Raw genomic sequence first — 27,704 nt, 5'->3', positions numbered from 1 at the left:
ACAGATGGAGGAGGATTTCAAGAGATGGGACATGGTGTCCCTGTCATTGGCAGGTAGGGTGCAGGCGGTTAAAATGGTGGTCCTCCCGAGATTCCTTTTTGTGTTCCAGTGCCTCCCGGTGGTGATCACGAAGGCTTTTTTCAAAAGAATTGAGAAGAGCATTATGAGTTTTGTGTGGGCTGGGAAGACCCCGAGAGTGAGGCGGGGATTCTTGTAGCGTAGTAGGGACAGGGGGGGGGCTGGCACTACCGAGCCTAAGTGAGTACTACTGGGCCGCCAATGTTTCAATGGTGTGTAAGTGGATGGGAGAAGGGGAGGGAGCGGCGTGGAAGAGAATGGAGAGGGCGTCCTGCAAGGGAACTAGCCTGCAAGCAATGGTGACGGCGCCGTTGCCGTTCTCACCAAAGAAATACACCACAAGCCCGGTGGTGGTGGCTACATTGAGAATTCGGGGGCAGTGGAGACGGCATAGGGGAGGGACGGGAGCTTCGGTGCGGTCCCCGATAAGAAACAATCATAGGTTCGTTCCGGGGAGAATGGATGGGGGATTTGGAGCATGGCAAAGAGCTGGGGTAGTACAATTAAGAGATCTATTTGTAGATGGGACGTTTGCGAGTTTGGGAGCGCTGACGGAGAAATATGGGTTGCCCCAAGGGAATGCATTTCGGTATATGCAATTGAGGGCTTTTGTGAGGCAACAGGTGAGGGAATTCCCGCAGCTCCCGACGCAGGAAGTGCAGGATAGAGTGATCTCAGAGACATGGGTGGGGGACGGTAAGGTAGCGGACATATACAGGGAGATGAGGGACGAGGGGGAAATCATGGTAGATGAGCTGAAAGGGAAATGGGAAGAAGAACTGGGGGAGGAGATTGAGGAGGGGCTGTGGGCGGATGCCCTACGTAGGGTAAACTCATCGTCCTCGTGTGCCAGGCTAAGCCTGATACAATTTAAGGTACTACACAGGGCGCATATGACTGGAGCACGGCTTAGTAAATTTTTTGGGGTAGAGGATAGGTGTGCGAGATGCTCGAGAGGCCCAGCGAATCACACCCACATGTTCTGGTCATGCCCGGTACTACAGGAGTTCTGGGTGGGGGTGGCAAAGGTGCTTTCGAAGGTGGTGGGGGTCCGGGTCGAACCAAGCTGGGGGTTGGCTATATTTGGGGTTGCAGAAGAGCCGGGAGTGCAGGAGGCGAGTGAGGCTGACGTGTTGGAGGAGGAGGAATCGGACGGACTCTCAGGGATGTTATTGTACATGTATAGGTATTTGGTATATGTAATTGTATATTGGACTGTTGGACCGTAATCTTGGAGAGTATTTATTTTGGACAAGGCAGTTGCCATTTAGTTTTGTTTTTCTTTTGTTTTTATTTATATATATTATTTATTTATTTGTTTAAAACTGGCTACGGCTATTTATATTGCTTTATTGTTGTGTAAAAGAAACACTACGTATTGTTATGTTTGGCCAAAAAACTCGAATAAAATATATTTTTTTAAAAAAGGATAGTGTTCGGGGCTCAGGCACAGTTATTGTATATAGCAGTGTCACAAATCATAGATTATCATAGAATTTACAGTGCACATGTTAACCAATGTTCTGAACTACCTCGGCTGCCTGTTCGCAGGGTATAAGGGATAGACTAGGCTGGATACAGGAGGTGTGTCAGTTCGGTGATGGGCCTACCCGGTGCATGACCCATCACCCCCCTGCCCCAGACCCCAGCCACACTCCCAGAAGGACTGTGGGCCCATGTGATGGCTAGCACACCTGCAGGGATCATCCGGGCAGTCAGTGGAATGTGACACTAGAGAGGGAGTGAGACATTACAGAGCGGGTTGTTATCATCCTCCGACAAATAGACCAGATACACTGCTGCTGCCGACCGAGCGCTAATATCCTGTGGTGCAGCTGGTGGGAAGCTCGGGGGGGTTGTAGGGATTGGAACGGGACGGTTGAGCTGATGGTGGCCAGGCCCCCTATTCGGTGAACCTGGAGGCGATCAAGTTGTCCCGTGCTCAGCGGCCCTGGAGCAGACATTGTGCGGCCGCCTGTACCTGGCTGGGCCCCATGTCCTGGCCAAACTCTGCATCCTCCTTATACGGCCACGACCGCAGCAGAAAAAACTTTGTCACCCAAGAGCCAAACACACTGTCGGGTTCCCCAGGACGAACGTGTCGTTCACACGTATCGGGCGCAGGCCTGCACGATGTGCAGCTGGTGGTCACACATCAACTGCACATTGAGGGAGTGGAAGCCCTTCTGATTGAAGAAGGGCACCCCCTCATGCGCCGCCCGCAGGGGGACAAGTGTTCCGTCGATCAGTCCCTGAACCTGCAGCATACCAGCGATGACGTCAAATGCCCGGGCCACCTGGTGGGTTCGGTCCATGTCGAAGGTGATATATTGTGCCGTCTGGGCTTACACGGCATTCATGGCCGCGCAGATGAACATGTGTACGAAGGTCTGGAGAGATCCCAGACAGGTCCCCACTCGGCACCTAGAAAGCCCCCCGTGGCATAAAAGCTCAGATCGCCGACCATCACCTTGACACCCGCCAGGAGCAGGTGTCCTCCCCCATACCCCCGCGGTTCCAGATGTGCCATGATCCAGCACAGATGTCGCAGGGTCTCTCTCAACCGCAGTCGTTGGTGGCAGGTTTTCGTACGACAGGCGCTGTCAGTATACACGAGGCGTGATGCGAAGCCTCCGTCCCACCTTCTCAGCCTGCTGGGTGGCCGGCTCGCCAATGTCATCGTCTGGCTGCTGCTGCTCTGGGGCAGTCTTCTGTTTTACAGAGTCCTCCCCGAGCAGCTTGTGCTCATGCTGCCTCAGTGCATCCGCCAATGTTGCAGCGGCCAGGCAGATGCCTACCACACCTGGCTGTTCATCGAAGTCCATTTTCTGCAGGGCGTAAAGGGGCAGAAATGTTTGCATGGTGAATACTGCCGTGCGCACCCAGGTCTAACGGGCTACACGGTGGCCCTGCCCTGTACTGCAGCCCCTGCACAAGCGTGTCCCCTTCCCTCCCGATCCTAGCCCCACTCTCCTCTGGGGTCTAACGTGGATGCCCTCCTTAGGTGGGTCACATGCAACCCCGCCAGCAGGGTGCCATCTGGTTGCGTGGGTGGCACCGCATGCTACCAACCGGCGCCACACCTGGTGGCATGCATGCGGGCAGGGCCCATGGATGCGATGGGTACCCGCTGAGACCATATCTGTAGTGTGCCATGGATCCTTTGCTGCACAAGGGATGCGCCCACCTGTCCAGCGACAGGGTGGATGGGAGTTAGGCCGCACTGGGCAGATGGGGCCTGGTGCTGGCTAATCTTTCTGCAGGATGGCCTGGCTGGTAGTACCACTGGTGGGGCATCCGCCGTGGGGGGGGGGGTTAGTGTGCAAGGGAGGGTGGCAAGCGCCACGGTGCTAACTCCTAAAATTTTCCCAATGACCGAAGTTAAGCTAGGAGCAGAATCAGGCCACTCGGCCCATCAAGTCTGCTTCACCATTCAATGATGGCTTATATGTTTCTCATCCACATTCTCTTCTCTTCTCCCCATAACCCTTGATCCCCTTATTAATCAAGAACCTATCTATCTCTGTCTTAAAGACACTCAGTGACTTGGATTCCACAGCCTTCTGCGCCAATGAGTTCCACAGATTCACCACCTTCTGTCTGAAGAAATTCCTGCTCATGTATGTTTTAAAGGATTGTCCATTCAGTCTGAGGCTGTGCCCTTGGGTTCTCGTGTCTCCTACCAGTGGAAACATCTCCACGTCCAATCTAGCTAGGCCTCTCAATATTCTCTTAAGTTTCAATGAGATCCCCTCTTATCCTTCTAAACTCCATTGAGTACAGACCCAGTGTCTTCAACCGCTCCTCATATGGCAAGGCATTAATTCCGGGGATCATTCTTGTGAACCTCCTCTGGACCCTCTCCCAAGGGCAGTGCATCCTTTCTTAGATATGGGGCCCAATACTGCTCATGATATTCCAGATGGGATCTGACCAGAGCTTTATACAGCCTCAAAGCACACCCCTAATTTGTATTCTAGCCCTCAACATGAATGCTAACATTGCATTTGCCTTCCTAACTGCCAACTGAACCTGCACGTTAACCTTAAGAGAATCCTGAACTAGGACTCCTAAGTCACAGAAGAATACAGCCCATTCAGTCCACACCGATGCATGAGGAACACCTGGCCGCCCTAATCCCATTTGCCAGCACTTAGTCCATAGCCTTGAATGTTATGACATGCCAAGTGCTCATCCAGGTACTTCTTACAGAATGTGAGGTAACTCGCTTCTACCACCCTCCCAGGCAGTGCATTCCAGACAGTCACCACCCTCTGGGTAAAAACGGTTTTCGTCAAACCCCCCCCAAACCTCCTGCCCCGACCTTGAACTCATGTCCCCTTGTAACTGGCCCTTCAACTAAGGGTAACAGCTGCTCCCTATCTACCCTCTCCTTGCCCCTCATAATCTTCTATACCTTGATCAGGTCGCCCCTCGGTCTTCTCTGCTCAGCGAAAACAACCCAAACCTTTACAAGCTCTCTTTATAACTTAAATGTTCCATCCCAGGCAACATCCTGGTGAATCGCCTCTGCACATCACACTTTTCAGGATTAAATCCCATCACCCACTTTTCTGGCCAATCTTTGTGTCAGCCGCAAACTTACTGATCCTGCCCCCCACAGAGTTATCTATGTCACTTATATAAATGACAAACAATAGGGGACCCAGCACAGACTCACGTGGTACATCACTGGACATTGGCTTCCAGTCACAAAAGTACCTTTGTGCTTCTAATTTCTGAAGCTTTTTCCCATTCAGAACATAGTCTATGCCTCTATTCTTCCTACCAATGTGCATAACCACATACTTTTCCACATTGTATTCCATCAGCCACTTCTTTGCCCACTCTCCTAGCCTGTCGGTCCTTCTGCAGCCTCCCTGCTTCCTCAATACCACCTTTCTCTCTACTTACCTTTGTATCATCTGCAAACCTAGCAACAGTGCCCTCAGTTCCTTCTTCCAGATCATTAATGTACATCCTAAATAGCTGTGGTCCGAACACTGACCCTTGCGTTCCGCCACTAGCCACCGGCTGCCATCCTGAAAATGACCCCTTATCCCCACTCTGCCTTCTGCCAGTCAGCCAATCCTTTATCCATAGAAACATAGAGGATAGGAGCAGGAGTAGGCCATTCGGCCCCCTCGAGCCTGCTCCGCCATTCGTCACGATCATGGCCGATCGTCCAACTCAATAACCTAATCCTGCTTTCTCCCTATCACTCTTGATCCCATTTGCCTCAAATATCTAGCTGCCTCTTGAATGCATTCAATATCTGAGCCTCAACTACCTCCTGTGGTAATGAATTCCACAGGCTCACTAGTCTTTGGGTGAAGAAATGTCTCCTCATCTCTGACCTAAATGGTCTACCCTGAATCCTCAGACTGTGGCCCCTGGTTATGGACACACCCACCATCGGGAACATCCTCCCTGCATCTACCCTGTTAGAATTTTATAAGTCTCTATGAGATCCCCCTCATTCGTCTGAACTCCAGCAAAATCAATCCTAACCTAGTCAATCTCTCCTTATACGTCAGTCCTGCCATCCCCAGAATCTACCCGGCAAACCTTCGCTGCACATCCTCAAGAGCAAGAACATGCTCGTGTGGTTGCCGTCCTCTCCGAGTCCGCCCCGCAAGAAGATGGCAGACGGATCTTGCGGGGCTGCGGAAGAAAGGAGGTCCTCCTTCAGAGAGGACGGCCCGACGATCGGTGGGCACCGATCATGGGCCACCCCACATTTGAGGTACCCCCCGGTGCAGGATCCCCCCTCCCCCTGCAGGCTGCCCCCCCCCCCCAGCGGTCCCGCGCTGTTCCCGACGGCAGCAACCAGGTGTGGACGGCGCCGGGGTGAACTCGCCATTTTGGGCTGGCCGCTCGGCCCATCCGGGCCTGAGAATACCAGGGGTGCTGGAGAATCGCCATTTTGGGTGTCTCGGGCGATTCTCTGACCTGCAGCCCGCGGAACTCGACGGGGCCCTACCCGCCGCTTGGGAGAATCGCAGGAGGGCGTCGGACCGGCGTCGCGGGACATTTTGGCGGCCCAGGCGATTCTCCCAACTGGCGCGGGAGGGGAGAATCGCGCCCTACGTTCTCAGAAAAGGAGACCAATACTGCACACAATATTCTAGGTGTGGCATCACTATGGCCCTGTATAATTGCAACAACATACCCCTGCTCCAGTACTCGAAACCTCTCGCAATGAAAGCCAACATTCCATTTGCCTTTACCACCTGCTGCACCTTCAGCGACTCGTGCACAAGGACACCCAGGTCCTGCTGCACACTACCCTCCCAATTTACAGCCATGTGCTTTCTTGTTTTTGCTTCCAAAGTGAATAACCTCACATTTATCCAAATTATATTGCATGTGCCATTGATTTTCCCACTCACCCAACCTGTCCAGATCATGCTGAAGGACCCGGTAATTCCTACTCTTTGTCCACTAGTAATTTGTGCTCTTGGTATTTCACAACTCTATCCATACAGACTCCACATTGTCAGAGCTAATATCCTTTCTCACGATTGTGTTAATTTCCCCTTTAACTAGCCATGCCACTCCACCATCTTTTCCTTTTTTCCTTTTAAGCTTTTAAGCTTGTCTTTTTAACATTGTTTGTCCTGCTCCCAATATTTTTCACTACAGCCCTGTTTGAATTTTGTCCTTCGTTTCTCTGCCTATCACTTTTCCTATTCCCCTTTCTGCCTTTTGTTTTTGTCCTTGCTCCCTCCTTCCCTGACTCCTTACATAGGTTCACATCCCCCTGGCATATTAGTCTAAACCCTCCCCAACTGCTCTAGCAAACACTGCCCCTAGGACATCAGACCCAGTCCTGCATAGGTGTAACTCATCCCAATTTGTGCAAGTCCCACCTTCCCCTGAACTGGTCCCAATGGATTCTGAAACCCTCCTCCTGACACCATCTCTACAGCTACTTTTCATCCGATAGATTCTGTCACTTCTACTCTGATTAGCACATGGCACCAGTAGTAATCCTGAGATCACTTAGGGCAGCACGGTAGCATTGTGGATAGCACAATTGCTTCACAGCTCCAGGGTCCCAGGTTCATATCCGGCTTGGGCCACTGTCTGTGCGGTGTCTGCACATCCTCCCCGTGTGTGCGTGGGTTTCCTCCGGGTGCTCCGGTTTCCTCCCACAGTCCAAAGATGTGCAGGTTAGGTGGATTGGCCATGATAAATTGCCCTTAGTGTCCAAAATTGCCCTTAGTGTTGGGTGGGGTTGCTGGGTTATGGGGATAGGGTGGAGGTGTTGACCTTGGGTAGGGTGCTCTTTCCAAAAGCCGGTGTAGACTCGATGGGCCAAATGGCCTCCTTCTGCACTGTAAATTCTATGATAATCTATGACTACCTTGGAGGTCCGATTTCTTAACTTTCTTCCTAGCTCCCTGTATTTTGCTTTTAGGATCTCATCCCTTTTTTTTACCTATGCCGTTTGTACCGATGTGTACCACGACCACTGGCTGTTAACCCTCCCCCTCTAGAATGTCCTGTACCCGTTCCGAGACATCCTTGACCCTAGCACCAGGGAGGCAACATACCATCTTGGTTTGCGGCCACAGAAACGCTTATCTATGAGCCCGGCCAGGTGGTAGAAGTTTCAATAGGGGAGCATTTCGGGAATTCAGTAAGTTTTAAAGTGCTGGTGGACAAGGATAAAAGTGGTCCGAGGGTGAATGTGCTAAATTGGGGGAAGGCTAATTATAACAATATTAGGCAGGAACTGAAGAACCTAGATTGGGGGCGGATGTTTGAGGGTAAATCAACATCTGACATGTGGAAGGCTTTCAAGTGTCAGTTGAAAGGAATTCAGGACCGGCATGTTCCTGTGAGGAAGAAGGATATATATGGAAAATTTCGGAACCTTGGATAACGAAACCTTGGCCTCATCAAAAAGAAAAAGGAGGCATTTGTCAGGGCTAAAAGGCTGGGAACAGACAATGCCTGTGTGGAATATAAGGAAAGGAGGAAGGAACTTAAGCAAGGAGTCAGGAGGGCTAGAAGGGATCACAAAAAGTCATTGGCAAATAAGGTTAAGGAAAATCCCAAGGCTTTTTACACGTACATAAAAAGCAAGAGGGTAGCCAGGGAAAGGGTTGGCCCACTGAAGGATAAGCAAGGGAATCTATGCCAGAGGAAATGGGCGAGGTACTAAATGAATACTTTGCATCAGTATTCACCAAAGAGAAGGAATTGGTGGATGTTGAGTCTGGAGAAGCGTGTGTAGATAGCCTGGGTCACATTGAGATCCAAAAAGACGAGGCGATGGGCCGAATGGCCTCCTTCTGCACTGTACATTCTATGATTAGTAAGTTTGCAGACGACACAAAGGTTGGTGGAATTGCGGATAGCGATGAGGACTGTCAGAGGATACAGCAGGATTTAGATCGTTTGGAGACTTGGGCGGAGAGATGGCAGATGGAGTTTAATCCGGACAAATTGGAAATTAGCAATCGTGACACCACTGTTTAAAAAAGGAGGTAGGCAGAAAGCGGGTAATTATAGGCCAGTGAGCTTAACTTCGGTAGTAGGGAAGATGCTGGAATCTATCATCAAGGAAGAAATAGCGAGGGATCTGGATGGAAATTGTCCCATTGGGCAGACGCAGCATGGGTTCATAAAGGGCAGGTCGTGCCTAACTAATTTAGTGGAATCTTTTGAGGACATTACCAGTGCGGTAGATAACGGGGAGCCAATGGATGTGGTATATCTGGATTTCCAGAAAGCCTTTGACAAGGTGCCACACAAAAGGTTGCTGCATAAGATAAAGATGCATGGCATTAAGGGGAAAGTAGTAGCATGGATAGAGGATTAGTTAATTAATAGAAAGCAAAGAGTGGGGATTAATGTGTGTTTCTCTGGTTGGCAATCAGTAGCTAGTGGTGTACCTCAGGGATCAGTGTTGGGCCCACAATTGTTCACAATTTTCATAGATGATTTGGAGTTGGGGACCAAGGGCAATGTGTCCAAGTTTGCAGACAACACTAAGATGAGTGGTAAAGCAAAAAGTGCAGAGGATACTGGAAGTCTGCAGAGGGATTTGGATAGGTTAAGTGAATGGGCTAGGGTCTGGCAGATGGAATACAATGTTGACAAATGTGAGGTTATCCATTTTGGTAGGAATAACAGCAAAAGGGATTATTATTTAAATGATAAAATATTAAAACATGCTGCTGTGCAGAGAGACCTGGGTGTGCTAGTGCATGAGTCGCAAAAAGTTGGTTTACAGGTGCAACGGGTGATTAAGAAGGCAAATGGAATTTTGTCCTTCATTGCTAGAGGGATGGAGTTTAAGACTAGGGAGGTTATGCTGCAATTGTATAAGGTGTTAGTGAGGCCACACCTGGAGTATTGTGTTCAGTTTTGCTCTCCTTACTTGAGAAAGGACATACTGGCACTGGAGGGTGTGCAGAGGAGATTCACAAGGTTAATCCCAGAGCTGAAGGGGCTGGATTACGAGAAGAGGTTGAGTAGACTGGGACTGTACTCATTGGAATTTAGAAGGATGAGGGGGGAATCTTAGAGAAACATATAAAATTATGAAGGGAATAGATAGGATAGATGCAGGCAGGTTGTTTCCACTGGCGGGTGAAAGCAGAACTAGGGGGCATAGCCTCAAAATAAGGGGAAGTAGATTTAGGACTGAGTTTAGGAGGAACTTCTTCACTCAAAGGGTTGTGAATCTATGGAATTCCTTGCCCAGTGAAGCAGTAGAGGCTCCTCCATTAAATGTTTTTAAGATAAAGATAGATAGTTTTTTTGAAGAATAAAGGGATTAAGGGTAATGGTGTTCGGGCCGGAAAGTCCACAAAAGATCAGCCATGATCTCATTGAATGGTGGAGCAGGCTCAAGGGGCCAGGTGGCCTACTACTGCTCCTAGTTCTTATGTTCTAAATGTGAGGTCATGCATTTTGGAAGATCTAACGCAGGTAGGGAATATACAGTGAATGGTAGAACCCTCAAGAGTATTGAAAGTCAGAGAGATCTAGGTGTACAGGTCCACAGGTCACTGAAAGGGGCAACACAGGTGGAGAAGGTAGTCAAGAAGGCATACGGCATGCTTACCTTCATTGGCCGGGGCATTTTGAGTATAAGAATTAGCAAGTCATGTTGCAGCTGTATAGAACCTTAGTTAGGCCACACTTGGAATACAGTGTTCAATTCTGGTCGCCACACTACCAGAAGGATGTGGAGGCTTTAGAGAGGGTGCAGAAGGGATTTACCAGGATGTTGCCTGGTATGGAGGGCATTAGCTATGAGGAGCGGTTGAATAAACTCGCTTTGTTCTCACTGAAACGTCGGAGGTTGAGGGGGGCGACCTGATAGAGGTCTACAAAATTATGAGGGGCATAGACAGAGTGGATAGTCAGAGGCTTTTCCCCAGGGTAGAGGGGCCAATTACTAGGGGGCATAGGTTTAAGGTGCGAGGGGCAAGGTTTAGAGTAGATGTACGAGGCAAGCTTTTTACACAGGGTAGTGGGTGCCTGGAACACACTGCCAGAGGAGGTGGCTGTTGCAGGGACGATAGTGACATTTAAGGGGCAACTTGACAAATACATGAATAGGATGGGAATAGAGGGATACGGACCCAGGAAGTGTAGAGGATAGTAGTTTAGTCGGGCAGCATGGTCGGCACGGGCTTGGAGGGCCGACGGGCCTGTTCCTGTGCTGTACTTTTCTTTGTTCTTTGTTCTCTCTTGATCTGTCTGGTGGTCACCCATTCCCTTCCTGTCTGCGGAGTCTGAGTCTGCGGTGTGACCACCTCTCTATACGTGCTATCTACGATACTCTCTGCCTCACAGATGCGCCACAGTGTCCCCCACCGCCGCTCCAGCTCTGAAACACGAGCTTTCAGGAACTGTAGCTGGAGACACTTCCCGCTCACATGCTGACCCAGGGAACTGGAACTGTCCCTGGCCTGCCATAGAATCATAGAAGTTAGAATCATAGAAGTTTACAGCATGGAAACAGGCCCTTCGGCCCAACCAGTCCATGCCGCCCAGTTTTTACCATTAAGCTAGTCTCAGTTGCCCGCACTTGGCCCATAACCCTCTATACCCATCTTACCCATGTAACTATCTAAATGCTTTTTAAAAGACCATTCCAGACACTCACTACCCTCTGAGTGAAGAAATTGCCCCTCTGGGCCCTTCTGAATCTCTCCCCTCTCACCTTAAACCTATGCCCTCTAGTTTTAGACTCCCCTACCTTTGGGAAAAGATGTTGACTATCTACCTTATCTATGCCCCTCATTATTTTATAGACCTCTATAAGATCACCCCTAAGCCTCCTACGCTCCAGGGAAAAAAGTCCCAGTCTATCCAGCCTCTCCTTATAACTCAAACCATCAAGTCCCGGCAACATCCTAGTAAATCTTTTCTGCACTCTTTCTAGTTTAATAATATCCTTTCTATAATAGGGTGACCAGAACTGCACACGGTATTCCAAGTGTGGCCGTACCAATGTCTTGTACAACTTCAACAAGACGTCCCAACTCCTGTATTCAATGTTCTGACCAATGAAACCAAGCATGCCGAATGCCTTCTTCACCACCCTGTCCACCTGCGACTCCACCTTCAAGGAGCTATGAACCTGTACTCCTAGATCTCTTTGTTCTATAACTCTCCCCAACGCCATACCATTAACTGAGTAGGTCCTGGCCTGATTCGATCTGCCAAAATGCATCACCTCACATTTATCTAAATTAAACTCCATCTGCCATTCGTCGGCCCACTGGCCTAATTGATCAAGATCCCGTTGCAATCCTAGATAACCTTCTTCACTATCCACTGTGCCACCAATCTTGGTGTCATCTGCAAACTTACTAACCATGCCTCCTAAATTCTCATCCAAATCATTAATATAAATCACAAATAACAGTGGACCCAGCACCGATCCCTGAGGCACACCACTGTTCACAGACCTCCAGTTTGAAAAACAACCCTCTACAACCACCCTCTGCCTTCTGTCGTCCAGCCAATTTTGAATCCAATTGGCAACCTCACCCTGGATCCCGTGAGCTTTAACCTTCTGCAACAACCTACCATGCGGTACCTTGTCAAAGGCTTTGCTAAAGTCCATGTAGACAACGTCTACTGCACTGCCCTCATCTACCTTCTTGGTCACCCCCCCAAAAAACTCAATCAAATTTGTGAGACATGATTTTCCACGCACAAAGCCATGCTGACTGCTCCGAATCAGTCCTTGCCTCTCTAAATGCTTGTAGATCCTGTCTCTCAGAATACCTTCTAGAAACTTACCTACTACAGACGTTAGGCTCACCGGTCTGTAGTTCCCAGGCTTTTCCCTGCTGCCCTTCTTAAACAAGGGCACAACATTCGCCACTCTCCAATCTTCAGGCACCTCACCTGTGGCTGCCGATGATTCAAATATCTCTGTTAGGGGACCCGCAATTTCCTCCCTAGCCTCCCACAACATCCTGGGATACATTTCATCAGGTCCCGGGGATTTATCTACCTTGATGCGCTTTAAGACTTCTAGCACCTCCTCCTCTGTAATATGCACACTTCTCAAGACATCACTATTTATTTCCCTTAGTTTCCTAACATCCATGCCTTTCTCCACCGTGAATACCGATGAGAAATATTCATTCAGGATCTCACCCAACTCTTGTGGCTCTGCACATAGATGTCCTATGCACATGGAGCAAGAGGAGCAAACCAAGACTTTGAGCTCTCCGGCCATTGTTTACGTCTTTAAATTAAATTAAACCTTGGAGAGTACTTTATATTAGATTAAATCCAGTTCACTATGACCCTTCTTTCCTGGTCCTTGTACTACCCTTACAGATTAGAAACCAAGAAAGTATTAGAAGCAGTAGAAGTTAAGGACTTCTCTGCCTTACCTGCTACTCACCAATCAACTTTCTTCCTTACAGTCACCTGGAGCAGGGCAAGGCCATTCACTGGAAATTTGAGAGTACCAAATCAAGGGATAAAAAGCACCTTCTCCCACCCAGCCTCGAATTCCCACCTAGCTTCAAATTCCCAGCTCCCAAACTCACTCTTCGATGTGCTTCACTCTAATGTGTCCTTTCTGTCTCACTGGGAGTGTACAAAGCTCCAAGCCAGTAACTTGCCCCTAACACCGTGGGCTCTTATCTTATTTAGCAGCATCCCGTACGGAACCTTATTATAGGCCTTCTGGAAATCCAAATAGATCACATTCACTGGTTCTTCTTTGTCTAACTTCCTCGTCACCTCAACAAAGAATTCCATCAGATTTGTCAGGCATGACCTCTCCTTGACGAATCTGTGCTGACTCAGTCCTATTTTGCCATGCATTTCTAAGTACTCTGCAATCTCATCCTTAATAATAGACTCTAAAGTCTTACCAACAACCAAAGTCAGGCTAACCAGCCTATAATTTCCTGTCCTCTGCTTCCCTTCCTTCTTAAACAGGGGGTTACATTAGCCATTTTCCAGTCCTCTGGGACCCTCCCTGCTCCAGTGATTCCTGACAGATCACCACCAATGCCAGCACAATCTCCTCAGCTATCTCCTTCAGAACCCCGGGGTGTAGTCTATCCAGTCAAGGTCATGCATCCACCTTCAGACCTTTCTGTTTCCTCAGCACCTTCTGAGTGATAGTCATTACACTCACCACTGCCCCCTGACTCTCTTGAATTTCTGGTTTGCTACTGGTGTCTTCCACTGTGAAGACTGATGCAAAGTAACTATTCAGTTCCTCTGCCATGTCTTTATTCTCTATTACTACTTCTCCAGCCTCATTTTCCAGTGGTCCAATGTCCATTCTTGCCTCTCTCTTACCTTTTATATATTGAAAGAAAGCTCTTGCAATTTTCTTTTATATTACTAGCTAGCTTACGCTCATATTTAATCTTCTCCCTCCTTATTGCTTTTTTTTGTTCTCTGCTTGCTTTTAAAGGCTTCCCAATGCTCTGGCTTCCCACTAAACCTCACCGCGTTGTCTACTTTTTGCTTTGCTTTTATGCTGTCCTTGGATGCCTTGTCCTGCCTTTGGGATGTTTCCTTCTCCTTGGGATGACTTTCTGTTGTGCCTCCGGAATAACCACCAAAAACTCCTGCCATTGCTGTTCAACTGTTCCCCACTGGCTGCCCTTCCAATCAACTCTGGCCAGCTCCTCCCTCATGTCTTTGTAGTTATCTTTATTCAATTTTGGAACTGTTACATCTGATTCCAGCTTCTCCCTCTCAAACTGCAGAGTAAATTCTATCATATTGTGGTCACTGCCCCCTAAGAGTTCCATCACGATGGCCTAGTGGTTAGCACAGCGGCCTCACGGCGCTGAGGTCCCAGGTTCGATCCGGGCTCTGGGTCACTGTCCTTGTGGAGTTTGCGCATTCTCCCCGTGTCTGCGTGGGTTTCACCCCCACAACCCAAAAATGTGCAGAGTCGGCCACACTATTAAGGCCACGCTAAATTGCCCCTTAATTGGAAAAAATAATTGGGTAATCTAAATTTATTTTTAAAAAGAGTTCCATCACCTTAAGTTTCCTAATCAAGTATGTCTCATTACACATCGCCAAATCCAGAATTGCTTGTTCCCTAGTGGGCTCTGTTGCAAGCTGCTCCAAAAACCTTACGATCCGCTACCAACCTGGATTCTACATCTTCCGATGTGGATTCTACATCTGCCGATCGGATGTAATTTCTTGCTATTGTACTTGTTCCATCTTGTACTGGCAAAGCTACTCATCGACTCTTTCCTTCTTGCCTGCCCTTACAAAAAGTCACATACCCTGAATATTTAGTTCCCAGTTTTCATAGATTAACATCATCATAGAATTTACAGTGCAGAAGGAGGCCATTCGGCCCATCGAGTCTGCACCGGCTCTTGGAAAGAGCACCCTACCCAAGGTCAACACCTCCACCCTATCCCCATGACCCAGTAACCCCACCCAACACTAAGGGCAATTTTGGACATTAAGGGCAATTTATCATGGCCAATCCACCTAACCTGCACATCTTTGGACTGTGGGAGGAAACCGGAGCACCCGGAGGAAACCCACGCAGACACGGCGAGAACGTGCAGACTCCGCACAGACAGTGACCCAAGCCGGGAATCGAACCTGGGACCCTGGAGCTGTGAAGCAATTGTGCTATCCACAATGCTACCGTGCTGCCCGTGATCTCCTTATAACCATGTCTCTGTAATGGCTATAAGATCATAACCTCAATTTGTGCTGTTAATTCATTTATTTTGTGCCAAATGCTACATGTATTCAAGTAAAGAGTCATTAATTTTGCCTTGTTATCATTTTTCCCCTTTTTGACCCTATTTTCTTCTGTCTTTTATGTTCGCACACTCTTTCACTCCCTGTCACACTCTGGGTATCATTGCCTAAGTAGCTGCCTTGTAATGCTGTAATTTCCTTTTGCTTGGTAAATTTGCATATCCTCTCTTGAACTGCCCCCTTCGAGTTTAAAGCCCTTTCAGCTTTCCATTTTCATCCCTGCTTGCCACTTATGAACCCAAGCCTGAATAGTTTAGATGTTGCTGTGTAGTGACATGGATAGATTGGGAGAAATCAGAATTGTTTCCTTAGAGCAGCAACGGTTATGGGGAAACCTAAGAGGCATTTAAATTGAGTGGGGTTTTTTAGAGCAATTATGGGGGAACTTCCATCTCGCAGGAGGGCTGGTACTGAAATAATTAACAGAATCTAAGCGACATTTCTTCATCCAGAGTGTTTTTAAGATCTGGTACACACTATCTTCAAAAATGGGAAAATCAGATGCCGCATAACTTCTAAAATGAAATGAAATGAAAATCGCTTATTGTCACAAGTAGGCTTCAATGAAGTTACTGTAAAAAGCCCCTAGTCACCACATTCCGGCACCTCTTTGGGGAGGCTGGTACGGGAATTGAACTGTGCTGCTGGCCTGGCCTTGGTCTGCTAAACCAGCCCCTGAAAATGCACACCCTTGAAGAGGACAAATTTGCAGAGTTACAAGAAAATGCCAGGATATGGGACTAAATCAGCTTTTTAAATAGCTGCCACAGGTCTGAAAGGCTGCATGGCAACTTGTGATTTAAGATTCTATAATTTCATCAATTCCTATAGATATGTTCTTCCAATGGTACCCTTGGGAGTCTGAGAAACGGGAAGTATTGTGATCATGAGTATAAGGAATTTTCTTTCCAATCATAGGACAGGATAAAGGTGCTTCCTAGTTCCAATGCCCTATGTAATTTGCCAACGTATTCCTCTGTTCCAGAGTTTCCCACCAACCTCTGCCCAACGTAATACTCTTGGAGAGATGGAATTATTTCTCAGCTACAGGAGCATTGAAGGTCTGAGGGAAAATTGATGGAATGGGACAGAAATAAATATGAATCAAATATGATGTCGACAAGATTGTTGCAGCTGAATTTCCCAGGCCACAAGGAAGCCTCTTTGAGACTGTTAATGATGGTACGTGACTCATGTATGTGAGAGGATCAATATTATAAAAAAATTCCAAAATGATTTATAAATGAAACTGACACTGCCTGAAATCCTTCAATGTTGGCTTCTGGAGCATCTTTGATAATAATTGCTCCACCACTGGCGATCATGCTTTCAATTGTCTAGGCTCCAAGCTCTTGAAATCCGTCCGTAAACCTCTCTGCCTTTCTTTCCTCGTTGAGACCAATCCTCAAAATTTGACTACTTGACTAAAATTTTGGTCATCTGCCCTAATATCTCATTATGTGGCTCGGTGTCCAATTTTCTTTGATAACGCTCCTATGACAGTTTGGAATGTTTTACTACATTAGAAGTGCTATACAAATACACGTTGATGCACAAAGAAGTGAGAATTGGGGATGACAAGGACTGTATGATCATTGTAGTGAAAGATGACTTGGAGTGCAAGAGACAAACCAATAGAAGAGATTGGCACACTTTTTTCATTTTTATCCTTTACTATCATCTAGTGTCATACTGTACATTTATCATTTGGCTCAAACACTATTTTTGTGTTTTGTGTCAGAAATGGTACTTGTGGGCGCGAATCTCCCAAAACATTTCAAGTTAATTTGTGGCGGGTTTTTCAGGGAGTTTCCCACTGGTTCTGCCAGACCCTTGTAACAGAAAGACAACAGGTTTAAATTCTCAACTGCGAGCAGCTATCACTGTTAAATTAGCAAGTGACCTGAAGGTATTCTTTTCATACAGAGGGAGATCAGAATTACACCTTGTTTCTCTGGATGCAGCCCCCAATCTGCAAAACAAAACCAAACACCCTGTAGCTGGCAGCCCAAAGCGAAAGTAAAGCAGACAAACAGCCCAGCTCCACCCACACTCTGACATCACTGCAGCTATTTGATAAACACCTATTTCTTAAAGGTACTCTCACATGACAGAGGAAAGATGTCCTGTTCCCCCAAAGGCCCCGAAGGGTCAGCCATAGGGTAGCCAGTGCTGCCTGGGAAGAGGTGGCAGCGGCTGGGAGTGTGACCAGGAGGACTTGTCTTCAGTGCCGGAAAAAGGTCAACGATCTACACTGAGCAGCATGAACACCAACACCCCTCCATCCACCCCTGAGGCCTTCCTGTCCCCACTCCAGCATCCATCCCCCAACTCTCCATGCCACCCCCAAACATCTCTCCACCCCCACTCTCCCTTCAACCCTCTGTTCACACACCCCGCTCTCCCTCAACCCCCCAACCCTTCCTTCACACCTCCTCTTCTACCATGGTGAACCACGCATGTGGCTAATGATGCCCTCTCCGTGTCTCCTCAGGAAAAGCTCTCCCACAATGTCCGGGAGAGGGCCCAGACAGGCGGTGGTGTGCCAGACCAAAAAACCTCACCACCTTCGAAGTGCGTGCCATGGAGGTGACTGGGGGGCCGAGGACAGAGTAGTCACCAACGCGGAGGCTGGAGGACGCCGCAGAGGTGAGGAATCGCTGGGCCCCAGCCAAAGGACCTGTTAAACATGAGTTTGCTTTACTGACTGACCCATCCCTTCCACTGACCACATATCCAGTCTCCCACAGATCCTCCAGCCGACGGCACCGGCCCATCCTGGGTGGCACCCTCTCCAGCCTCCCACGAAAACACCACGGAGGAGAACTCTGAGGAAGACACGACCGAGGCAGCCCAGCTGTCATCCCCACCCTCCACGAGCGCAGATACACACACCTCGGTGAGAAATGCTAGTGGTCAGGCTTCTGGAGCACAATCTGGTAAGCACCACACTGCTACTGATGCACATCATGTGGAGGCAGGAACCCCCAGGTGAGACAGCAGTCGAAGGCCTGCCGGGTCCCAGCCTGATGTTGAGCCTGTTGAAGAGGTCATCCCGGATCTGATGGAGACGTTGGGGGTCGGCCACGACATTCAGAGGAAGATGTCAGCGACACTCCAGCACCTCCATAGCCGCTTGGAGGAGTCCCAAAGGCTACGGGCTCAGGAGTTGACACCGGCAATGCATGGCAACGAGGCCAACACTGCGAGGATGGCGACTGAGGTGGAGAGCCTGGTGCACGACGTCGGCACCATTAGTGAAGGTCCCAAGGCATTGCGCAGTCTGTGACGGACATGGCTGAGAGTCTTGGCAGAATGTCCAGCTCGCTGGGGGATGTCACCCAGCACCAGGCTGACCTTGATGAAGTTCCCGCTCAGATGGGAATGGCCGAGGCAGTGCGGAGCTTGTTCCAGTCGCAGGTGGGCATTGCTGAGGTGCTGCAGAGCATGGCCCAATTACTGAGGGGCATTGACACGATGGTGCAGACATTGGAAAGCCGCCAGGGCTGCCAGAGCCAGATGATTCAGGGGCAGCCGGGGCTCCAGCCAGCTGCCCCTCCGTCCCAAGGTAAACCCCAGGGCCCTATGGGCACTGAACAGATTGAGGGGGTGCTGGGTGGCTACCCGGACCTGTCCCATGGAGTGCCAACTGTGGCCACCAGCTCCCCCACTCTGATGAGGTCGCATCTCACAGCCAGCACACAGGACAGGATGATATGGCTGTGCATGTGCTGCATACAAGTGAGCCGGGCCCCTCCAGGGCATCGAAGGCCACAGGACGAGGTAAGCAGCTGGCTGCCTCCACCGCAGATGCGCATCCTGGGGACTCACTGAAACATAATGGTAGAGCTAGGAGGGTCAATAAAATCGAGGATCGCTGAGGGCAACGGGGCAGGGTGGACGGGGTGGGGAGGTTTAGGTTGGGGAGGGAGGAATTGTTACACACAATAAACACCCTTGTGCACAAGTACTATGATGCCTCTGTCACTTCTGCAATGCGGGCCGACCTCCGAACCCTTGGCCCATCTCTCTAGTCAACTCCCCCACCCCGTGGCACTCACCTACCTTCCAGCTGAGGACATATCCCCGGAGCTGTCCCATTCCATGGGTGTTCCGATGTTGCTGCTGCTTGTGTATGGCCTCCCGCCATGTTCAAGCACATTGTCCAGGCATCAAGATGTGATTGGGATACTGGGCAATAACCCCACACCATGGGAATCCACTTGGGTTGTGTGAAGTGGTCACTTAACCACGATTGTCAATTCCCTATCAACAACAGGGTTCAGCCGCACGGCCAGAGGCCTCAATATTTGATGTGGGTTATGGGTTGTAGGTGGGGCAGACATAAGGCTAGGGTTGCCTCCAGAACAGATAAACAGGATCCAGGGGTTGGGATGGTGGTGCCGCGCGCGGTCGCCCCCCCCCCCCCCCCCCCCCCCCCAGTATTCACCCATATTTTGACCTCAGGGAATTTCTGCCCGGACCTGCCCACAATATTGTACTGCAGTGGGGAGCAGAATTTGCCGGCAAGACCGGCTCCTCAGAGATCGGGGCGCCATTTTGAAAGGGTGCCCCGATCTCTAAGTGAGCTTGAGGATCCCCCACAGCCCAACCTTGGGCAATCCCATCCCCCCAGTCATGGGCATTACCCTCCCACATTTCATGAGCATGGCCCCTCACAGGCCCTTACCCTTGACAGTGCCAACTGGGCATCCTGGCGTCCAGGAAATGCCCTGACGCCATGGCAGTGTCAGGATTGCACTGTCAGTGTTGCCAGTTGGCATACTAGGGTTGCCAGTGCGCTACCCTACCCTGTACTCCAGTAGCCCCAATGTCCTCCGAGATTCTCTCCCTCCCTCCGGAGATGCTATCATGCTTGGTCAACGCTTATGTAAACCAGTAATAATTGGCACCTCGCTGTGTCCTTGCCAGTGACTCCCGGGTGAATGCAGCGTCTGCATATTTAAATGAGCCCAATGGCTCATTTAAATTTCATCTGGCTCACGTCCTCACTGGAGGGCGTGATCCATATCGTGCTGGGCATAGCGAGTCAAGTGACTTGCAATCGGCCCAGCATTGGCGCAAAACCTAATTTGGGCCTCTCCGGTGGCTGAATCGCACCCTTTATTTGTCTTCTACCATAATTCAGTGCAAACCATTGGTTCTATTTGTCATCTTCTCTCCACTGTTGATAATTGGTGTAAAGTGCTTGTTAATGCATTGAGTCATTTAGTATACTCACGTCTAGCTTCCCCCCCCCCCACTGCAGTTCTGCGAAAAACTAAAATCTCGGCCAAGATAAAGTAGTACAGTGCAATATCCCTAGTTACCCTGGATCCCATTGTAAATCCACCCTGAACCCATCATTGTTCATCTTCCCATGCTCCATGTGTACCCCACACCTCCCTTCTCAAGTCTGTGTGCACGGTCACATACAGAGGTGAACCCCTCCCACTGGAGAGCTATGAAAATGCTCTCCAACTTTATTACATTGTTCCCATTTACAGGCTGCAGGTGTCTCCCCTAGCCATGGTCATCCCACCTGCAGCTCAGTATCAAGCCAGACAACCTCATCACCACAGACTATAAGACCATGAACATGTCCTTCACACCAAGCTGTGCCTTATTCCAATTGAGAACACAGGCCTTGTCCCTCTCTGAAGCAGGACTATGACGTGCATGCCATACATAGCCCCTATAGAATGACCATCAAAGCCCAAGGACTGTCTTTATTCTCGCACCATTAGTATGGTGGCACAGTGGTTGCACTGCTGCCTCACAGTTCTAGGGATCCGAGTTAAATTCCGATCTTGCAAGACTGTCTGTGTGGAGTCTGCACGTTCTCCCCGGGTCTGCGTGGGTTTCCTCCAGGTGCTCTGGTTTCCTCCCACAGTCCAAAGATGTGCAGGTTAAGTGGATTGGCCATGCTAAACTGCTGCTTAATGTCCATAGAAGAGCAGGTTAAATGGGGTGACGGGGAGTGGGCCTAGGTAGGGTGCCCTTTCAGAGGACCGGTGCAGACTCTGTGGGCCTAATGACACTGTAGGGATTCTATGATATGAGATCCACAAAATTCCAGAACTGCCTTTAATCTCTCACACCGACCTCTTGGCTCCACACCAGGGACTATAACTGTCTTTTGATGAACCCTCCCATTCCTTCTTCACTGATTATATACAGACACCCCCCCCCCCCCCCCACCCCCCTCAACCAGCCATGAGTCTTTGTGCAACCCATCCCACTTATGCCACAGTCACATAATACCTCAGGTCACCCTGTTAGGGGTTTTCTATAGGCCTCCGAAAAGTTCCAGAGATGTAGAGGAAAGGATTGCAAAGATGATTCTGGATAGGAGCGAAAGCAACAGGGTAGTTGTTATGGGGGACTTTAACTTTCCAAATATTGACTGGAAACGCTATAGTTCGAGTACTTTAGATGGGTCTGTTTTAGTCCAATGTGTGCATTAGGGTTTCCTGACACAGTATGTAGATAGGCCAACGAGAGGCGAGGCCATATTGAATTTGGTACTGGGTAATGAACCAGGACAGGTGTTAGATTTGGAGATAGGTGAGAACTTTGGTGATAGTGACCACAATTCGATTACGTTTACTTTAGTGATGGAAATGGATACGTATATGCCGCAGGGCAAGAGTTATATCTGGGGGATAGGCAATTATGATGCGATGAGGCAAGACTTAGGATGCATCAGATGGAGAGGAAAACTGCAGGGGATGGGCACAATGGAAATGTGGAGCTTGTTCAAGGAACAGCTACTGCGTGTCCTTGATAAGTCAGGCAGGGAGGAAGGGGTCGAGCAAGGGAACCATAGTTTACTAAAGCAGTCGAAACACTTGTCAAGATGAAGACGAAGGCTTATGTAAAGATGAGACATGAAGGTTCAGTTAGGCCGCTTGAGAGTTACAAGTTAGCTAGGAAGAACCTAAAGAGAGAGCTAAGAAGAGCCAGGAGGGGACATGAGAAGTCTTTGGCAGGTAGGATCAAGGATAACCCTAAAGCTTTCTATAGATATGTCAGGCATGAAAGAATGACTAGGGTAAGAGTAGGGCCAGTCAAGGACAGTAGTGGGAAGTTGTGCATGGAGTCCGAGGAGATAGGAGAGGTGCTAAATGAATATTTTTTGTCAGTATTCACACAGGAAAAAGACAATGTTGTCGAGGAGAATACTGAGATTCAGGCTACTAGACTAGAAGGGCTTGAGGTTCATAAGGAGGAGGTGTTAGCAATTCTGGAAAGTGTGAAAATAGATAAGTCCCCTGGGCCGGATGGGATTTATCCCAGGATTCTCTGGGAAGCTAGGGAGGAGATTGCTGAGCCTTTGGCTTTGATCTTTAAGTCATCTTTGTCTACAGGAATAGTGCCAGAAGACTGGAGGATAGCAAATGTTATCCCCTTGTTCAAGAAGGGGAGTAGAAATGAAATGAAATGAAATGAAAATCGCTTATTGTCACAAGTAGGCTTCAATGAAGTTACTGTGAAAAGCGCCTAGTCGCCACATTCCGGCGCCTGTTTGGGGAGGCTGGTACGGGAACCCCGGTAACTATAGATCAGTGAGCCTTACTTCTGTTGTGGGCAAAATCTTGGAAAGGTTTATAAGAGATAGGATGTATAATCATCTGGAAAGGAATCATTTGATTAGAGATAGTCAACACGGTTTTGTGTGGGGTAGGTCGTGCCTCACCAACCTTATTGAGTTCTTTGAGACGGTGAACAAGGACTTTCGGTTGCGGCGATGCGGAGCTAAGCCGCACGATTCGGCAGCTCCCGCGATCACGGACTTTTGGGCTCTCTAGAGGAGCCCCAACGGGAATATTTTGAAGACGTTCCGTGTGGGAAGGGAAGAGTGAGGTCCCCCTTCACCGTTTATGGACAGGACTAGAAGCGAAACGGCCAAAAAAGTGGCGTTGGAGCAGCGGGAGAAGCGAGGGAAGAAAAACAAAATGTCGGCGGCCAGGAATAAAGTGGAATGCGGGCCGGAGCTGCAAGAGTTCATTAAGCGCTGTTTCGAGGAGCTGCGGAAAGAGATGCTGGCGCCTATGCTGTCGGCGATTGAAGGACTAGGGATGACCCAGAAGGCCCACGAGGTAAAGATCCAGGAGGTGCAGAAAAAAGTCAATGAGAACGAGGATGAAATCTTGGGCCTGGCGGTGAGGGTGGAGGAGCACGAGGCACTGCACAAGAGGTGGGCTGGAAAATTCGAAGACCTGGAGAACAGGTCGAGGAGAAAGAAGCTTTGGATCCTGGGTCTCCCTGAAGGAGTGGAGGGGGCCGATGCCGGGGCATATGCGAGCACGATGCTCGAGTCGATGATGGGCGCGGAGGCCCCTTCGAGGCCTTTGGAGCTGGATGGGGCACACCGGGTGCTGGCGAGGAGGCCCAAGGCTAATGAGCCGCCAAGGGCGATTGTGGTGAGGTTTCACCATTTCACGGACAGAGAGAGGGTCTTGAAATGGGCCAAGAAAGAGCGGAGCAGCAGCTGGGAGAATGCGGAGATCCGAATATACCCGGACTGGAGCACGGAGGTTGCAAAGAGGAGAGCGGGTTTCAACCGGGCCAAGGCGGTGCTGCACCGGAAAGGAGTGAGATTCGGAATGCTGCAGCCAGCGCGATTGTGGGTCACATACAAGGATCAACACCACTATTTTGAAACGCCTGAGGAGGCTTGGACCTTTATTCAAACTGAAAAGTTGGACTCAAACTGAGGGTTTGTGAGGGTGGGGGGGATGTTTGTTGTAGATAGGGTGTTAATCACGCGCAGGAAATGTTCCACGGGCTGGGGGAGGGATGGGGATGGGGAAAGTGACCGGGTGAGAAGACCGTACGAGACGGTGGGCGCTGGTGCTGGAGGGAGAGGAGGCTCGGGGATGGGGGAAATGAGACAAGGCCGCGACAGGAGCTGCGCCAGAGGGGGCGGGGCAGGCTTAGGAAAGCGCGGGTTTTGTCATCTTTGTCTACAGGGATAGTGCCAGAAGACTGGAGGATAGCAAATGTTATCCCCTTGTTCAAGAAGGAGAGTAGAAATGAAATGAAATGAAATGAAAATCGCTTATTGTCACAAGTAGGCTTCAATGAAGTTACTGTGAAAAGCCCCTCGTCGCCACATTCCGGCGCCTGTTTGGGGAGGCTGGTATGGGAACCCCGGTAACTATAGATCAGTGAGCCTTACTTCTGTTGTGGGCAAAATCTTGGAAAGGTTTATAAGAGATAGGATGTATAATCATCTGGAAAGGAATAATTTGATTAGAGATAGTCAACACGGTTTTGTGAAGGGTAGGTTGTGCCTCACAAACCTTATTGAGTTCTTTGAGAAGGTGACCAAAGAGGTGGATGAGGGTAAAGCAGTTGATGTGGTGTATATGGATTTCAGTAAAGCGTTTGATAAGGTTCCCCACGGTAGGCTACTGCATAAAATACGGAGGCATGGGATTCAGGGTGATTTAGCAGTTTGGATCAGAAATTGGCGAGCTGGCAGAAGACAAAGGATGGTGGTTGATGGGAAATGTTCAGACTGGAGTCCAGTTACTAGTGGTATACCACAAGGATCTGTTTTGGGGCCACTGCTGTTTGTCATTTTTATAAATGACCTGGAGGAGGGCGTAGAAGGATGGGTGAGTAAATTTGCAGATGATGCTAAAGTCGGTGGAGTTGTGGACAGTGCGGACGGATGTTACAAGTTACAGAGGAACATAGATAAGCTGCAACGCTGGGCTGAGGTGGCAAATGGAGTTTAATGCAGAAAAGTGTGAGGTGATTCATTTTGGAAGAAATAACAGGAAGACAGAGTACTGGGCTAATGATAAGATTCTTGGCAGTGCGGATGAGCAGAGAGATCTCGGTGTCCATGCACATAGATCTCTGAAAGTTGCCACCCAGGTTGAGAGGGTTATTAAGAAGGCGTATGGTGTGTTAGCTTTTATTGGTAGGGAGATTGAGTTTCGGAGCCATGAGGTCATGTTGGAGCTGTACAAAACTCTGGTGCGGCCGCATTTGGAGTATTGCGTGCAATTCTGGTAGCCGCATTATAGGAAGGATGTGGAAGCATTGGAAAGGGTGCAGAGGAGATTTACCAGAATGTTGCCTGGTATGGAGGGAAGATCTTATGAGGAAAGGCTGAGGGACTTGAGGCTGTTTTCATCAGAGAGAAGAAGGTTAAGAGGTGACTTAATTGAGGCATACAAGATGATCAGAGGATTGGATAGGGTGGACAGTGAGAGCCTTTTTCCTCGGATGGTGATGTCTAGCACGAGGGGACATAGCTTTAAATTGAGGGGAGATAGATATAAGACAGATGTCAAAGGTAGGTTCTTTACTCAGAGAGTAGTAAGGGCGTGGAATGCCCTGCCTGCAACAGTAGTGGACTCGCCAACACTAAGGGCATTCAAATGGTCATTGGATAGACATATGGATGATAAGGGAATAGTGTAGATGGGCTTTAGAGTGGTTTCACAGGTTGGCGCAACATCGAGGGCCGAAGGGCCTGTACTGCGCCGTAATGTTCTATGTTCTATTCCCTTCAATTCCCCTCCATCCAACCCCCTTCTGCGTCTGCCACCTGGTCTTCCATCGGGCTGCAGCTTCTCCATTCTTGGTCGTCCCTCTGTCTGCCATCATTTCTTTCTCCCTCTCTTCCCCACCCCACTCCCCACGTTCTTGAACCCCACAGTAACCCCATGTCTCTGTCTTCTCTCCCCATCTCACCTCCCAGTCGCAATGCAGGTCTCTGTTTTAGAATGCAGCCCAGTCTGAGGGCCATAGAACACACCCTGCTAGAGTACGGAGGAACCCAGTGTGCAGCCCAACCTTGCAGCCCCACCAGTGAGGCATCTTGCTGGCATTGGTGAAAAACTGGAGCAGCGCTGTTACACATAGGCTTTAAATGTTGTACTTACCTTGAAGGCATTAATGAAGTAAGGACCGACAATGCACGCCTCTTGTATCCTAATGTGCTTTCAACATGTCTGGTTTCCTGCTGGCACGGCACGTAATTGGGAGGGGAAATGTGATTTCGACAAGTAGTGTTTTTATGAGCATTATATGGTAGTATGCAAACTAGACCCAAACTCTGTGTCCTAGGCCCAACCATCTTCAGTTACTTCCTCATTGACCTCCCTTCCATCATAAGATCAGAAGTGGGGATGTTTGTGGATGACTGCACAATGTCCAGTACCATTCGCGACTCAGATAGTGAAGCAGTCTGTGTCCAAATGCAACAAGACCTGGAGAATATCCAGGCTTGGGCTGACAAGTGGCAAGTTACATTCATGTCACACAAGTGTCAGGCAATGACTACCTCCTACAAGAGAGGATCTAACCATTACCCCATGACATTCAATGGCATTACCATAATCAACATCCTGGGGGTTACCATTGATCAGAAACTGAACTGATTAATATGTGGCTACCAGGTCAGGTCAAAGGCTAGGAATCCTACGGCAAGTAACTCGCCTCCTGACCCCTCCCAAAGTCTGACAGCCATCTACAAGGCGCAAGTCAGGAGTGTAATGGAATACTCTCCACTTGCCTGGATGGGTGCAGCTCCAACAACACTCAAGAAGCTCAACACCATCCAGGACAAAGCAGCACACTTGATTGCTTCTCCTTCCACAAACATTCAAACCCTCCATCATCGATGAACAGAGGTAGCCGTGTGTACCAACTACAAGATGCACTGCAGTAACTCACCAAGGTTCCTTAGTCAGCACCTTTCAAACCCATGACCATTACCATCTAGAAGGACAAGAACAGCAGATACCTGGGAACCCCACCACCTGCAGGTTCTCCTCCCAAGTCACTCACCACCCTGACTTGGAAATATATCGCCGTTCCTTCGCTGTTGATGGGACAAAATCCTGAAACTCACTCCCTAACAGCACAGTGGGTCTACCTCCACCTGAAGGACTGCAGCGGTTCAGGAAGGCAATCCACCACCACCTTCTGAAGGGCAACTAGGAATGGGCAATAAATGTTGGCCTAATCAGCGATGCCAACATCCCGTAAATGATTTTTTTTTTAAACTGTTTTCCCGACATGGATCAGCAGTGTGATAAACCACTGTTGCACCTGTATTAGGTGATGCAAGGTAGGACCTGTACTACAGGTTCGCCGGTAGTCCCTGCCTGCTGGCCCCGCCCAGTAGGCAGAGTATAAATATGCGTGTCCTCCATTCAGCAGCCATTTCGCCAGCTGTTCTGGGAGGCCACACATCTTAGAGCAATAAAGCCTCAGCTGTATCCAACTCTAGTCTTTGTTCAATTGATCGTGCCTCAAGCAGGAAATCAGAACCGCCATCAGCCCACCATGAAAGTGATGAGGGAACAGTTACAAACTGATTTCCTATCGGCAGGAATCTA

General features: G+C 49.2%; 1 long non-coding RNA gene across 1 annotated transcript in view; it reads left to right on the top strand.

Moving 5' to 3' along the window:
- The window catches only part of LOC140387717 (uncharacterized), a 115,377-nt gene that overhangs the window by 37,652 nt on the left and 50,021 nt on the right, over positions 1 to 27,704 (top strand). Inside the window, exon 3 of the long non-coding RNA XR_011933972.1 lies at positions 16,322 to 16,518. This is a non-coding gene — a long non-coding RNA (uncharacterized lncRNA). The remainder of the gene's footprint in view (positions 1 to 16,321; positions 16,519 to 27,704) is intronic.

The sequence above is a fragment of the Scyliorhinus torazame genome, chromosome 13 (genome assembly GCF_047496885.1).
Source record: "Scyliorhinus torazame isolate Kashiwa2021f chromosome 13, sScyTor2.1, whole genome shotgun sequence".
NCBI lineage: Eukaryota > Metazoa > Chordata > Chondrichthyes > Carcharhiniformes > Scyliorhinidae > Scyliorhinus > Scyliorhinus torazame.
Note: the sequence above shows the minus strand (reverse complement) of the source record. Positions and strands in the feature narration are given on the sequence as shown.